Source organism: Apteryx rowi, unplaced genomic scaffold (genome assembly GCF_003343035.1).
Source record: "Apteryx rowi isolate R43461 unplaced genomic scaffold, aptRow1 scaffold_79, whole genome shotgun sequence".
In the NCBI taxonomy this organism is placed as follows: Eukaryota; Metazoa; Chordata; class Aves; order Apterygiformes; family Apterygidae; genus Apteryx; species Apteryx rowi.
In genome coordinates this window covers 2,794,001-2,810,002 of record NW_020451082.1, presented here as the reverse complement: position 1 = coordinate 2,810,002, position 16,002 = coordinate 2,794,001, and positions in this window count along the sequence as shown.

The window sequence follows — 16,002 nt, the reverse complement described above, 5'->3', positions numbered from 1 at the left end:
TTCTTTAAGAGCACCATAGCAGTCCTAGTCAAGCAGCTGGTGTGCTAGGTACTATAAAAAGAGATAAAAAGGTAAGAGATGTTGCCCAAAAGTGCTCATATTCAAAATATTTGTCAGGATGCAATCCAGAAAAACCATAAGCTTTGACACTGGGGTAAGAACTGACCAAAACACAAAAATCAACAAACAAACAAACAAACAAGAAACCAAAGAGAAAGAAATCACAGTATGTCATATGTTTAACCAATGATGGATAGGAAGCAAGGCAGCCTTATCTTCAAATAAGACAGGGTAGTGGCTTTCAGGATTCTGACAGGGGGGTTTACCTATGTAGATGGGGTGACAGGAAGGTGCTTGTGCTTGGAGTAGACTGATATGGGGGTCAAGTCAAGCATTACGTGCACGGAGGGAGATGGGAGCAAATAACGTTGCTAGAAGATGTAACAAACAGTATGGAGATAAACACTGTAGGATTTTACAAGCAAAGATAAGGAGCTTATTTTTGATACAGTAATGGGGAAAGAATTAATAGAAGAATGCAAAAGAAGGAGTGCAGTCAGATTGCCAAGTCACGAATATGATCGTACCAGCAGTGTTTTGAATGGATTTGCAGGAGGATGCAGCAATATGGCAATGTTTAACCCCCCAAAAGAGTGAAGTAGGATTGCAAGTGGAAAGGTAAGAAAGGAGGACTTGAAAAAGAGACTGGACAGACAGAGGAACCTGACTGTTGGGTACAGAAGCAGAAGTGGTGATACAGGGAGATGGCCTGGTGTGGAGGTGTTGGTTTTCTGGCTCTAGCACTTCACTGGAAATATTGACCTTAGCCTCTTCTGACTTGAAAAGGATTCCACTGCTCTCCATTATGATTTTTTCATTGGATTCACTGGCAGAGAACTAAATATTGGTTTATAGAATGAGGAAAGCAATACAGACTATTACACTAAATCAGTCCAGCATAGTATCACTATTTCGACATGAATGCACATATAATTTTTTTTACAGGAAACAGAAAAGGCTGACACCCTTTTACCGAGTAAATACAGCAAAATCAGGATGAATAATAGTTCTGGTCCATCTGCTTTTGGCTGCTCTTCAATTCAGCAAAAACCACGTATATCACGAAAATGGTTGTGGAATACTTTCTAATTGAATGTTTTTATCTGTTTATGCCACACACAGAGCAGTAATAAATGTTTAAAGAAAAATATGGGTTCCAGTAATACAGGTATACGGAAAAATATCGGCTAAGTTCCCCCTTAGTTTCCTTCAGAAAACAAGTGACAGGGAAGTGAGTATAACTTTTTGAACTGTTTCTTGGAAGTGTGTTATTGCTGTAGCGTTCATATATATAAATATATGTATAGCACCTATACACATAGGTAGCACATACATGGTGTGAATGTGTGCTAAAAAAGGTTGGGGATTTTTCTAAGATTTTTTTCTATTGTGAATATTAGTTAATGGAAATGAAAGCCTTTCTTGAAAAGGCATCACCTTTTATTAAACTTTTAGTGTTCTTAAAAGGTTTTGCAGTTCTCAAAGTGACATTATTTTGCATTTTAACAGAAAATTCTAGGTGGTTTGAAATAACTGCTTATTAAAAAATGTAAGGGTATTGCACAAAAAGGATTGCCACAACAAGTCCAAAGTTAGCAGCATGTATTTTGCTATAGATGGATTCTACAGAATGTTAGGATCTTGAACAAAACAAAAAAATCGTATATGATATACAGTCTGCAGAATTTTACCATGTTCATTTACAAGTGTATTTCATTTTACAGCCTGCAAGAAAAGGCAAGGAGGAAGAAGAATTGACAAGTCATGGCCTGTTCTACCCATCAAAGAGTTGTGCCATCAAATAGGTTAAGAGTGCTCCTTTAACATTCTTCCATATACCAGGTAGCTACTGGCAATGCCACAAAATGAAATCCCCTAAATTCACAGAGAATAAAAGGTTGCTTCAGAAATGTTTTGAAATTTCATTTACACTGAGAAACAACCAGACACCCTTCCTCCCATGTATAAATAAGAAAGAGAAGGCAAAGTATGGGTTCCCATTTTCAAAGGGAGTATTTAAGAGACTTCATGAAAGAAAATTACCTTGGGAAGAGTTGAACAAGAGATTCATAATGGCCGTATTATACATCTTATCTTATTGATTGTATATGTTTCTTTTATAAATGTGCATCTTATTTTATAATCAAGAGCTTTGCTGCATGTGAATAAAACTTCCTTTTGCTTTAAGTATGTCTCATGCATACTCAGCTGAAGACAACAGATGCAGGCACCTAATTTTCATGAAAAGGGTAAATCCCTATAAATCAGTATGGCAGACAAGTGTTCTGGAGGATCTGCCACCACAAAGCCAAACCAGGAATAGGTTTATTTTATTCAAGCTTGATGGGGACTGATTTCATGGCAGGAGTGAAGATTTTTGCAGCTGGACRTAGTTCAGTGCTTCACTGGCAAGGAGCTGAGAAAGAACACATGACTTTTGGAAATATTCATAATACAGAAAATTTGTAATATTAATTCAGTAGTCTGAATTACATAGTACTGTATACCTCTTACTTGTCGCTTCACTGAGCAGTCCTTCCTCTACCTGTGCGTTGAACTTAAATGAAATTTGACCTTTTCTCTAATGGAACAGTTTTTATTTTGTCAGCATTTTTATTGAAGCCAATTGAGTAAGAACTGGGTGAAGAATGAAGTGTGTTCTGCCATACTCATGCATTTTTCTAAATATTACATTACTAAAAGTTATAGTCTTCCTTAAAATTATCCCTTTGAGGCACTCTGGAAATGATAACTGATATTTGAAATTTGTCATATATCCTGGAAAGAGCAGTGTTCTTCCATTATTTTGATTTTAAGAACTTCAGGATCAAATATGACTGTACCCTTATTTGTTCTTTTAAGATTAGGTAACAGCTGTTATGGACACAGTATTATAAACCTCTTTTGTCATTGCGTGGTAATATCTAAAACTGTGTAATACACACATACACATACACCATTTACCATGAGCTTTTATATAGAACATAACAAAAAGAAAATTTTCTTCTGTTCTGAGTGTATAATAACTCTTACACAGTAGATTTAAAAAGGTCTTTACAAAGGCTATCAAAATAATTAGCTTGTTTTGCAACTAGGGCATAGAGAAAAGATGGAAACTTTTCAAGGTCACCAGAAGGCCAGTAGTAGAGCACAGAATCAAAATATATTTTGATTTCCCCTTTTAGTGGTCCAGTCTCTAGTGTAAAGGCTCAAGCACTCTATCTGATGATAACGAGTACTTCTGACTCAAGTATTACGACAAATTCTTCAGTTTTGTCCATTTCTTTTCCTTTCTTAATAAGTTTGGCTGCACTAATTGTCTATCCCAATAAGGGATATTTATGTGTGTGTGTGGAGGAGTCAAGACCTCTTCAGAACAGAGGCTAAGGAACCCAAGGCCCCAGAAGTAAAGCCAGGGCATCAAATTATGTCACTGAAGAAAGGAACTACAATACCAAGCCAGATTTCAGGAGATAGTCTTGGAATACAACACAGGCAATTAGCACTCTTCATTTCACTCATACCACATGGACAATAAGAGAGAAAATGTTCAGCTAGAAAACAGAACTGTAGTCAGACATCCTCATATAAACCTGCATTGCAGCTGAGTAAGAGAAGTAAAAGAAACACCTCATTAAAGAACAAAAAAAATTAAGAACGCTATATTTACCCCCCAAAGAGGAAAGTACTATTAAAAGTAATTTTAGTTAAGTTTCCAGTGGTTACTGGAAACTGCACAAATAAAAACATTAACATAGGGAGCAGTGCTCGTGAGATAGAGGAATCAGAAAGGGCAGCAGGAAGCCCAGTAAGAGGAGGAGAACTTAAGGCTACTGATGACAGAACAGCTAAGAGCCTCTTATTTTTTGCTACCAGAGACATCATTTTTCAAGACGATTTTTTGTTTCAGGGTAAACTATTTCAGCTGTCTGCAGTGATTGCCTAGGGTGATCTAAAATTATTTATTTTCCATGTGATAATGACTGGCCAGCTTTCCACTATTCTCAGTTCAAGGAAATTGCAGTTAATTACTGCACACAAAATGGCTTCTGTTGTGGACCTCCCAGTCATGGCACCATTGATACCTCACACACATTGTAAAGCCCTTTAGATTAGTATCTTGAAACAGAAACGAAATTAGATATGAAATAAGGTTCTATTCCATCTTATATAGCCAGAATCCCTGGTGGCTATGAAGCAATAAATACACTCTTTTATAAGTCTTTGCCATGAGAGGGATAGTTTGGAAAGAAGCCCAAGAGGTACCAGCAAAAGGAGCAAGACTACAAGAGGAAAACATTACATTTTGTTTAGCTATATACACCCAATGCCAAGACAACGCACAAATCAGAAGATACTGTGGAAAATAAAGGACACTTTCCTTCAGCAAGTGGGTCTTTTTGTAAGGTGGCATTATCATAAACCTGGAAGCCACTTGTGCAAGGCTGGTTATAAGTCCTGGATTTCAGACCAGGTTTTCAAACCTCATGAGAGTTTTAGTGAAAAATGTCACAGCCTTTTCACGAGAGGGCAGGAAAAGGTACACCACAGTGTGCTTCAGCCCAGCAAAGCTCTCACAGAGATGCTGAACAGCTCATCCACTTTGGCCAAAACCATTACCCCAGTGTTTGGGATCAGAGGAATTGCACAGAGGAAATTTATTCTACCTCTTCCCCGAAATGAGTTTCATGATTAGAGAGGTTCATCTTGCAAACTACAGCATCTCTTGAACCATATTACCTTCCATCAGGTAGGTAATCAAATATTCTCTAAAGAAGTTCCTTCATACATGTCACTAAACTTTCATATATTTTAGTCTGTGGATTACCTGGGCCACATCCAATATCTCTGTCACCTTCAGACAGCTCTTTCTTTTAATTCACGTTTCCATCGACATTTCTGGCGGGCCTACAGTGAAATATTCCATAGCCTCTATGAATGTAAGGAATGTGGTGGTGAACCACAGGATTCCCCCACCTACAGCTCCCCCTTTCAGCTGCCAGCTGCTTGTCAGATTTTAATTAACGAGACAGTTGCTAGCAGTTATTCATGCCGGTTCTCTCTGTTCCTCTCTGGAGAATTCCTAAATAGCATTCAGAGCATTGAGCCTACCCTTTCGCTTTTTTTAATGCTCTTCTTCACAGCAGTCAGTGAAAAATGTTATTAGTGATGGGATTCTGCACCCGCAGTTCAGCTAATAGGGAACGATGTTCACCAGTTATGGATGTGGCGTATAGGACCACCCTTTCTTCCACTTCCGTCTCCTCCCCTTTCCTACACAAAATGAACATACACGTATTCTAAAAAATTATGTCTGCTCAACTGTAGGAGTATTGTTAAACTTTTTCATAATATCAGGAACATAATTTATGTGAAAGCACAGAAGGACTGCCTGCACTGGGAATGTCAGTATGGGCATGAAGGAGTAAAGTTATCACTGGGAACGGCTGCTTTGGGGCTGCCCATCAAGCAAACAAGGAGGGCTTTTGAAGGTATTGTCTCTGGCAAAGGCACTGCAGCTCAAGAGATGGATTTCTTTCTCCTCCTGCTGTAAGCATCCCCCTAAAAAACATACTTTTTGTTTCTCTTTTACCATGTGGAATTCAGAAGTGTTTGGGCAACAAACATTCTGTCTAACTGCTACTGAATTTCTAGTATCATATCAAAAAGTCTGAAGAGCAACATAGCAGTACAGGGAGGTGAAAAGTTATTTCAAAATTTCAGCAGCCAGCGAATATTTTCAGCTTTAGCCTTGCTCCAAAATGTGCTAACTGAAGATAGTGCTCATGGTATTACTAAATGGGAAGCTTGTACTTTTCACTGTTGGCTACCAGCCTTTGAAAATTATTAAAATGCAGCAATATGCAGCAGTCATTCCGAGTGATCCAACAGACATTCAGCGAGTGTTTATGTACTCAGTCTTAAAAGGCAATAGTAAATGGTAAACAGTTGGTTATAACAAATAGCTTTTTAATAGCCACAGTTTGTGATAAGCTGCAGGCACAACTAGCTGCAACATGGAACCCCAAGTAGCTGTCCCTTACTTTGAGTGTAAGAGTTTCCATTATAAACCCTGTTTTGATGCCATCAACCAATCCTTCATTCGAAGTTTCTGCAAAGAGCTCCTTCTTGTGTAACATTTCTGCTATGTGGACTCCAGCCAGAGAAAAGCTGGAAGGGGGGAGGGAGGAGAAAGAAGCTGAAGGTTATTCTCACAGTTAGGATTGAAGGATAGGACTTTGTGAAGGATATTATTCACTTTTTGACAAAATTTCTAACTTTTCTAAGGCTGTTTCTCCTCAGCATTTCTGATTTGCACTTCATGTTTGTTTTTTATTTTTCCCGATCATTTTGCAGTAATGACTAGAATAGGGAACACAGCATTTATTCAGCATATACAAATGATCACAATACCCCCTACCTGGGCAACTTCATAGTGCTACTGCTGTAGCATTTCTACTCATGTCAGACAGTAATAGTCCCACTTCTGCATCCTCTCTGATCCAGATCAAGACTGTGTCCATCCTGAGTGGAACCTGTAGTTTTTAAAAGAAACTGAAGTCTCTAAGCAGTTCTTCAGTTCTTGAAGACTATTATAGACCTCCTTTATATATTATACAAAGGGCATAAATTCCATTCCTTCATTATTAAGATCCATGGTACTTCCTCTGCAAGCGTCATGGGTAGATATTGAATATACATGGATAAACATTACAAGGCTCTGCAGACCTATCCTACAAAACTTATAATGGTTGATATCATGAAAGTTAATTAGAGGTGGCTATGAGAACCACCCACATATTTATAAAGTCTACAGATGTAACACTATTCAGTCACAGTCACTTCCTCCGGTCTTAACTTGTTTACTACAATGGGCTTTTCCATCCTTATTGTTTTGCCTGTGTTTGAGATCATATTGCAGCAAGCCTTTAGGTGAGAGTATCTTCAGTCTAGCCTTCAGTTCAGCATTCAGTGATAAATCTGATGTTTTGGCTGATGGGTTTTGGGTGAAAACTGGGCGATGGCCAAGGCATTTTTCATAGCCAGGGAGAGTGGAGTTTGTCTTCAGAAGCATACTTAGGAACAATATCCTCCTCTTGCTGATCTTCTACCAAGTTCTTATTAAGAGACTTGACTGACATAATTAACATAATAATTGCAAACCTAAGGCAAGTGAAAAATAAACCATATCAAGTGTGATGTGTAATAACTACCAGCTTCTAGACAATTCATAACCATCTATAAAGATGAGAAAGGGCCTCCAGTTCTGTGGGTTCAGAATTGCAGTCACATACAATTACACAGTTCCTTACACTTGCACTCAATGGCTGAGGATTCCAGTTTCTAAAGCTGACCAGAGGATTTATTTAGACAGTTCCTACTGGAAATCTGATTGGAGTTTTGTATGGCTAAATCTCCTAGTTAGGTCTTAAATTCTCAACCTATGTAACTGAATAGCTACATTTGTTTAAAGGAAAGCCACTAAGCAAACTTAAGTCTATCCCCAACAAAATTCATACACACAGAATGATTTCAAATATTCCAAATCAATTACTACTGGTCTGGCCTTACTTTGAGACTACAAGACTCCATTCATCAGCAGACCTTTTTTATTCTTTCTTTCCTCCTTTGGAATGTTTCTGTAAATCAGCTTATAAACTTTTGGCTTTAAATAAAAAGATGCTAGGGGTTTTTGTTTGGTTAGTTTAGTTTTGTTTTTTTTTAAACCTATTGCAACAGCAACTGCAAGGTCTCTACTGTCACCAGGGCTCTCCCTGAAAACAAAAACCTTAGTCAAACAAAAGGCCAGAGAAGCCCCCCATAAGCCTCTGAGGAAACTGACTCATCTCTTTATCAATCTTTGTCTTTTATACATCCCAAAGATGATTCAGAAATATTTTGAGGTTGTCCCATGCAGGAGGTGGTGGTTATAGTACTACRAAGAGTCTTCTGTCAGCTTCAGAGCCGCCTGAAAACTGGCTTTTATTTCATCATCTACTTCAGTTCTGAAGAGGGGCTTCTCGTTTACTGCTGCATTGCATATGTCCCGCCCATCTGATTCATACTCTTCTGGCATTCCTTTTGTGTACTGAGTAAGGGTTTTAGTTACAAAAAAAAGTTTAAGGCTATGTATTCAAGATTCCTCATGTACTGTTCAATTTAATGTATATTTTAATGAATTAAGTGAAATCCCAGCCATGCAATGTAAATGGGAGCATAGAATTTGCCTTATCCTGTCATACCATTGGTCCAGGAAGCCTTGCATCGTGCATCCAACATCCGATCCGGGAGAGGAGGGTGAAAACAGGCTAAGCATTATCCCTCTTAGCCAATTCTGCAATGCTACCTCCAGACAAAAAAAATCCTTCCTTGCCTCTGTGGTGATCAGATCACAATAGTCTAACTAAAAGGGGCTTCCACCTCAAACTGTGCAAAGAAAGAATGTATGAAGATATGACAGAAAAAGGATAAAAAATAGGAAGATGCCAAGATGCTTAGGGGCAATTTCCATTTTTCAAACTTACTCACAGACAGTTGCATGGTTAGAGGCAACACAAAATTTGTGTGCAATACAGGTACAATATGAGATAATGGTCACAATAAAGTAACTATCACAATACTAACACAGCATCAGCAAAGAAACTCAGAATACTATGTATACAAGTGTTCAGGCCTCTCTGACATTTACCTAACATACAATTTTCAGGCACCCATTAACACTGTTTCTAAAGGCCTGACTCTGACATAGACATGGGCATTCTGCTCCCATTTTAGTGACAGTAGATTCATAATTATTAGTAGATAGCAAATTAGTCTGCAACTAAGTGGCCTCTTTATGATCATACGGGTACATTGCATAGCTGTAAGGTCACTGTAAGGACATGTCTTTGCGGTGATGAAAAAGCATACAAAATAGAGTTTTCAAGAGGGGGGATGATCACTTAGGATCTTTAAAAATAAGTTCATCTTATTTCCCCTTTAATCTTCAAGAAATCTGAAATTAGTGGGAAAAAAATGTAAACTTTCAGTATCATATCATGAGCTGAGTCCTCCAGCACAAGTACTAATTACTTGAATAAGAGAATGTCATTCTGTAAAATAATAAATGAAGTCATCTTTTACTTATGAGAACTACCAGCAGGATTTGCTCTGCAATGCCCTTATTTGTTAAACTTTTGGAACACTGTGGTCTGTACAGAATTGTGTGGTCTCTCTTATCATTGTTTTTTTGCATCCCTTAAGTTCAGAGACATTAACAGGGTGTGGCTTTTTCCATTAAGGCTGTTTTGGGTAACACTAATCCAAAACCTATTTCATTGTGCTAACAACTAACAGCCTTGTAATAATAATTTCTATTTGGCAGCATCATAGTCAACTTCATTGAAGTTACAGTTGTTTTAATTCTTTATTTTCAGGGGTGAAAAAAGCTAAAGCAACTCTTCTGAGATGATTTCTCTATACTTTTCATCTTTTATCACAAATGGGATTGCCAGGGAACTACCCAAGAAAGAAATGTAGATAAGCAATACCACCATCAGGAAGAAGGGAAAGGAAGGAAAGGAAGAAGATACTTGCTTTTTGTCAAACTTCCCTAAAAGCAAAAGCAGCTGTAAACTTTCAGAGAAGGACAGCTTTTTAAGTCTGTAAAATTCCTAACACTCTTATGGATACAGAAATATTGATACATTGATTACTCGATATTCAGATGATTGGTACTAAATTAATATCATTTTTATACCTAATTTGTGATAACATTAACTGCAAAACAAGATGTCTGGCAATAGTGAACTAAGCTGTAAACACACACACAATATAAATGTTAGTGACTATGGCAATTTTAATATCTGTATGCACACAGCCTGACTTTTCCCTTATATTCTTCAACTCTTATTTTCACCTTGAGCAGTCTGTGTGACAGGGGGAAGAGCTGAAGGCAAGTTTTTAAACTATTTTAAAGCAGAAACTCTCTGCAGAATTTGCGAGAAATTTGCTGCAGCACCTTGAAAAGTTGAAACTTTTGAAGTCCATGTGAAAATCTGGACTCTGCCCTTACCACTGTGAAAGAAAGGCCTCTGGACTGGTCAGCAGGGCTGCCTTCCACCCCCTCTGGCCATGTGGATATCTGGTGGACCGCTTCCTGAAAGCCTCTCCAGTTATGCTGAAATGCTGGGTGTTTGCAGGCATGTGGGAGAGCGTGCTCCAGCTGCAGCTGAGCCTATTCCTGATGCAAAGAAAGTGGGAGAGTCTAGTGATCAGGACAGCTTTCCAGGATGCTTTCAAGAAAAATATAACCTATGCAGTCTGGGTTCATAAATCCTTTACTTGTGGGATTTGTGCTCCTAAATCTTCAAGGTACTTCTGAAAGTATTTCTTTTAATATTAATTTATCCTTTTTGGAAGTCTTACCAAAATGTTAATAAATCTACTACTTTTAGGAAGTAGAGTCATTGGCATCACTTGAATTGAAGGGGATTTCCTTTTGTTCTGCAATGTATGCACAGACAAGGAGGCACCAAGCTACAAGTGAGTAACTTTCCCACTAATCCTCCAAGGCGTGTGACAATATGACCCTGAGCTTTTACAACTAAGAACAGTATGGTATGTAAATATTATGAACATAGATGGTAAGTGCTCTACTTGTTGAAAAACACAAAAAATGATTCTCGAGAATGCCTAGCTGACCCTAAAGCTACACAGACTATTCTTTTTTGTCTGCAGCATTTGTCTCTGTTCAAAACCATGATAATATATTATCTGCAAGTTCACTGGAGCAAGAATTGTATCTTGTTTTCTTTATTTCTCAGTTAAGCATCTGTTCTATTTTGGCTATAAATAATAAAATCAAGAAATTAAAATTAATGCTTTGTATTTGCCACTACATTCTTTCCGAAAAGAGAAATAATCACTTGTTGAACTGAAAACATTTTAACTGCTAGCTGGAAATCAGGATGTCACTAATTGTGTAGCACACATTAAATTACTCCAAAGAACATGGCTTGCTCTCTGCACATATACACTTAAAGAAGTCGATGAGAATCTATTATTATTTCTTTGAAAATGTTGTGACATCTATTAAAGGCACTAATCTGTAGAAAAAAAGGGAAACATTTATTTTAAGTATGTGGCCAGTCTAGCCTCTGAATAGAAATTTCACGGCACAATAGAACATCACTGTTTTTATGCTGAATATATGTCCTGTTAAAAGCATAACAGTGGCACTAAAATAACATGGAAAAATTAGGTTTATTTATACACAAGCAGCTAGGATAAAGCAGATGAGGGCAGAAATGCAATGGAGAGTTACTAATTTTGCAAGGCAAAGAAAACAGCTATGAATACCCTTTCAGTAGTACTCCCAATTATTGCAAGAGGCATGTATTGTCTACCTGCTTAATAATTAATATATTTTAATGTGTTGTGGCACGTGATATTCTCTGCCTTTGAAAGTTTCCATCTTTTAACATGTGTATGTATCAGAATATTCTTCCAGTTCTCACTGTGTATTTTCTTGCTTTGCAATTCGGCTTTCATTATTGATAGAGACTTGGAATCTGCTACCCACAGAGAAGTCCCTAGCATGCAGATTTATCCATGGAATTATACCAAGAATATATTAGACCATGGACCTCAGAGGCACCACTCACAAGGGTATGAACTACTGGCTAGAGTCCATAGTTTTYGTAGTTTGGTTATTTCCATTTACTTTAGTTTAACTTGATTAGATTCCAGCGCTTGGTAAACTTGATCAGTTTTTTTTTAAAGAATGTTTGCATATAAGTACATTTTTCACATCTTTGCTCAAGCTCTCCAAAAAGCTCTTATTAAAAGGGTACTCTCAGCTTTGGCTGTCATATAGCAAGAACCAAAATCTCATTACATCTTGGGAACAAGCATCAGGTGACTGAAGAATATGTTGCAATTAACCAGGTGAGCTATTAACTGAAATGTAAGATTATTAACTGAGTAAGGTTATTTCCTGCAGTGTCACTGAACACACTATTCCTGCATTCTTCCACCATGATTATGACTGATAGTGGCTGTTAGGTCAGAACCAGCAACAACAGCATCCTGCTCTCACATCCTTCCCCTGCCTAAAGCTTCTTGCTTCTTCTATTAATATTCTGTTAATTCTTGCTAACCCTACTGTTCTGAGGGCTTTAAAGCCCTCCACTTTCTTCAACATACCATCATTATTTAATTATCACTTTGTTCTTATGAAGATGCTTGTTTAAGGGCTTATGGAGCAACTGAACTGAACAAAAAAAAAGGAAAGCAGCTGTGGAATGGAATGGGACAAAAATGGTTTAGCAGCAAGGAGTGGCTCCTGCCACCAGTTACTGAAGAACGCAGAGTTCAATTTTTAAAACAGGAAATAAACTTATATTTCAGAAAGGAATTTTCACTATTGCTGAGCTCTCACAGAAAACAAATAATAAACAAAAGTACTGTGTCTCTTGCTCTCAGGTTCCTGGGAGTGTTTAAGAGCATTTGACAATTTGTTAGGATTTTGCCCTTGTGAATAACTATGTCCGTAGGGGGAAAGTCCTATAGAATTCAAAAAAGTTTTCCTTTTAAGGTCTGATTCAAACCCTACTGAAGTCAAGGGAAAAACTCCAATTGATTCTGTAGGCTGACTTCAGGCCCATATAGAAGTTGTTCTGGTGACACCTGATTTTTCAGCTCTGACAGAAAGTTAGTATTGATCAATCAATAAAAATAATGTGCAAGTACTTCTGCAAAATACCTTCTCAGAGCATATTTCACTGTTTGCTATTCTTAGGCTCATGCCATCTGTTGTTCACAAATATACAGGCTAAGTTACAGTTCAGTCATGAAAATGTTTGAAAATATCAGAAGGTCATAAGTTTTTGGATGAATGATCAATGATCTGGAAATTCATCATAGAGGTCCATTATACAGTAGCTGTCATCATTTCAGTCTTTTGTTTAGAGAGTTTTAGTCATTCAACTGGAAGCATGAACTGAATCCAAGACTGGTGATAAAACTTAGGTTATAAATCATCTTCCACACAAAAAAAAAGATTTTTGGACATCAAGTGATCAATTGCTTAGTTTTCAAATGCTCCAAAGGTTAAAATTTGAGTATCAGTATTATTTTTTTCTCTAAAGTATAAACATATATGTATGTATATATGTATGTATATATATGTATACATAGAAAGTTATACAGTGCATTAACAAGATGGGAAGAGCTAAAATAAAATTTTACCCTCAGCACAGCAAGATTTATCAGCAAGCAGCTGATTCTGTCCAAGATGGTTGCACATAGAATTATGCAGGTAAAACTGTGATACAGACTTCGTAGTAGCGCAGTGCCCTAATGTCATGCTGGAGTTTCTCTGTGTCCATGCAAAGCTTCAGGCTATTTGCTACTGATAGCTAAACAGCTTAATGGTTGAAAAAACCCTTTAATATAAATATCAAGTGTGAACTCAGAGGATAGAGGAAAAGAAAGGAATGACTGTAGACATGAAGCTGCTGACTCAGCAGCCAAGCTGGCTGTAGCTGTGTGAGCTGAGGGCCACAGGCACCTACACATCACACTGTTGCAGGATACTGCAACTACAGCAGGAACAGCAGGAAGGGCATGACGCTGCTCCTCACTGTCAGCCAGCACATTAATACAAATGGTATGAATGGTAGATTTTGTTAATATAATGACCAGGAACTGTGACTAATGAAGAGCAGACACTGCTTGTTCTGCTCTCCCTGAGATGGATTTGGTAATTTCCAGCCCCTGGGTACATAGGACAGCTGTTGGCAGTAACATCTTCAGTGGTCGTGTCCGAATCCAGAAGGGTTTGTGAATCAGAAACCTAAGTCTGAACATTCGTTTTGTGAGATGTATGTAGTTTTTAAATGCACCATTCATGCCAAATAAAATCACCTTTATCTGAATGAGCATGGGAGAAGCAGGAACAATAGGATGCCGAGGAGCTTAGGTGAGGAGAGAATTTGGACTGGATGTTTTTATAACCATACTTGGTGACACAGAAGAAGTAAAGATAAAATGCATTCTTTACTCAGTGATCAGGCAGAAGTTCCACCTTCAGCTCACTCCCTTACTTAGGACTGCACATTAGGGTGGGTTCATTGTTGTGGTTTTTCACATTATCCAGATGCAACRCACATTGAAGATGGCTGGCAGAATACTTGGCTTAGTGGAACAGTGTTCTGACCTAAAAGAGCAAATCCCATGTTCCAGCCTCCCACACACTGTGGTCCTGCACATGCTTATCTGTTACACAATAATCATATTAATAGTTATTTACCAAAGATTCCTCTCYCCCTCCCTATTAATTAGTTCACATTCTGTATTCATCACTGAGTAACCCAAAACTGTGATTTTCAGCCCAACTGTGAGACAAAGGCATCTTCTGGTTGCAAGTATTTTTCTTTCTTGGTGCCTTACAGGGTATAGAGGGAATCAGAGAAGCAAGAACAAACAGTAGAAAGGATGCAGTTGAATAACAGAGAATTCCCCACTCTTTCTTTAGTCCTATGCAATTGGTACACACGTAAGCAAAGAAGATTCCTGGTGAAAATGAATATTCCTTTGTGGGAGTCGGGACTGAATCAGGATTGACACTGATTTCAATTGCAGATGCTGGAACAGAGGAAAATTATTTTTCAAACACCAAAGCTTTCCCTGGTAAAGTAGTTAAGGATGCACTTTCATGCTAGAAGGAAAAAGTGATGAAAAGTTCTTAAAACTGAAGAAACAAAATCCTTGATTCTAATCCAAAGTCCTGCAAAACAAGATCCCATATGGTAATGGCTAATCTTAGGAGAATGGAGGGGGATAAAATGGGTACATTTTTCTTTCTCTCTCCCCCTTTCTCCCCTTTAGTTCTTAAAGTTGTATGTAATACCTTGCAGGAAGGTCTCTGCTAAAGACATGTTTTCACCATCATTCACAAACAACACATGTCCCGTACTTTATTCATTGCGGCTCTGTAAGGAAAGGGGTACATGGCAGGTAACACAAAGCGCTACACAGCACCAGGCAGTTCAGGGCAGAGGTGTTATTTCAGGTCCTGGAAGCATATTTTCAGTAAGGCTTACATAGCCCAGAGTGAGACTTTTACTGTTGTGACTGCTGTCTGTACTTGAGATAGCTCTTCTACCTTGTTTAGCATTGCACAGTACTGAATGGTGCTTTGTAGGCAATGCATAAATGCTTCTATCCAGTCTGAAATGTTCTTCCGTGTTATCTTAACTTACAATTTGTATCCATTACAGCACGTCTTCTTCCATATCCATCAACTGTTAGCACTTGGGAGTAATGGCTGTCTTTGGTTAGAGTGTGTTTCCTACCATGTATAAAGCAGCTGTGATCCTAACTGGTTCTTCTATGCCCTAGTGAAAATCAAGCTGCCTGTGAGTAATCATGTAGATAGTATGGGGTATTATTGATTCTACTGTTAAAGGATCTATAGTCATTAAATGAGAAAAGGTCCCTGTTGTCCCAAGTAGATTCTGCAACCTAGATAAAAAACATCTTTCTCAGGAAGCCTGTTGTCTGAATAGACCATTCAGAAAGATACCCTGTGTCCCCAAGCCACTGCCATAGAATGGTCTTTCCCCATGTTTTACAAGCAAAACAATTGATTTAGCAATTAATTCAGTCCTTTCTCCTTCATATCCAAGTAACTTTACCCTTGCAAATAGTACCATTTGTTACTCATTCAGGTATGGGTTTTCGCAGTTGAACTTAAAATATCTATTCACTTTCATCCTGAAAATTCAGGGCTTAGTAGAAAATGGGAACATAAAACACAGTTAGCATAATTGATGCATGTATAAAAGCAACATTTCAAAGATGCCTTGCAAATTCAAGTAATACTGGCAAAGATTGCAGACAATTGTTGGGTACTATTTCTCCYATGTTAGTTGGGGATCTTTCCCTTTCCAAGTTACA